The sequence below is a fragment of the Aulonocara sp. 'chitande type north' Nkhata Bay genome, linkage group LG9, assembly GCF_057382095.1.
Source record: "Aulonocara sp. 'chitande type north' Nkhata Bay isolate Kocher_YH1m ecotype deep benthic linkage group LG9, A_spYH_male_GT1.1, whole genome shotgun sequence".
NCBI classification, from domain to species: Eukaryota; Metazoa; Chordata; class Actinopteri; order Cichliformes; family Cichlidae; genus Aulonocara; species Aulonocara sp. 'chitande type north' Nkhata Bay.
Window position 1 is genome coordinate 903,863 of NC_141352.1, and position 1,138 is coordinate 905,000.

Below are 1,138 nucleotides of genomic sequence, written 5' to 3' on the forward strand. Positions count from 1 at the left end.
GTACACTGAATTTAATTTAAGCGAGTAAAACCAACATATATTTTTAAGCTACTTTAACTTAACTGTTGTGGATACAACTTAGTCAAATATTATTAGTAATTCCAACTAAGGTCGTGTTAAATGTACCAGAATAATTTGTTTCCTTTACACTTATGTCCCAAACGTATATTCAAATCAATCAAATTGTTAATTTCTCTCTATTTCAATTAAGTTAAGTTTACTTAAAAAATATTGCTTACCCTGATTTGTAGTTTTTAAAAACGTCAATAATGAAAACTACAACATTCTTTCACATCATTTATTAATGCAAAATTTGTTGCAAACAGAATAAGAATCCACATCTCTAAGAAAAATTGCTGCAATTTGTATAATACAAATTACAAAACTTTTGCCTATGAACTAGTAGCTTTAAAAAGCTGTATTCAAACAAAACAGAAACAACAGACAAGAGAAATGTTAACCAATGTTTCTCTTCCTCTAAAAAAGAAAAAAACAAACAAACTCCTTACATAAAAGAATAAAACACTACCAGCAGTATAATGTATCACAATTAGAAACTGATGCATCCACAAACTAACCAGTTTCAGACTTGCTGTTCTGCGATCCATATTTAGAAATTGCATTTTAATAAGGTAATTAGACTTAAAATTAAACTTGTGTTTTCCTTACTGCTTATTGACCACTGTCTTTCCATTCTAGTCCTTCCTTGAAGATTCTGAATGTTTTACATATTTTCTGACCTAACATACTCGCTTCAAAACAATTAATAGTCTTTAAAGTGTTACCAGTGTGCTGCAGTGTGGTAATCATGAATGTTTTTTTTTTTTGTTTTTGTTTTATTCGGTTGAGTTAACACTGATTATACGCAGGGCAGCAGCTATAACTGAATAATTACAAAGTTGCTCTTCAAGCTACTCAAATGTACCACACGTGAAACATTCATTATTGAAAGTTAAAATGTTCAATCGAAACATAACACAGAACAAATGATGGTTGTACAAGAGTTTCACTCCTATTCACAAGAGCACCAGTCATTGGTAATTTACATAACAGCATTCTCTTGATGTGTGGTTTTAGAAATCTTCCTATCCAGTAGCAATTTTGTTCTTCAGCCCAAAGACTTTGGGGGAGAGCTTTT

General features: G+C 30.7%; 1 protein-coding gene across 1 annotated transcript in view; it reads right to left on the bottom strand.

Annotated features, from left to right (window-relative positions):
- Positions 1–314: 314 nt before the first annotated feature.
- LOC147321371 (uncharacterized) overlaps positions 315–1,138 on the bottom strand; it is a 5,031-nt gene continuing 4,207 nt past the window's right edge. Inside the window, exon 5 of the mRNA XM_086305302.1 lies at positions 315–1,138. This exon is cut by the window's right edge and continues 265 nt beyond it. The gene's annotated coding sequence lies outside the window, so the exon portion shown is untranslated.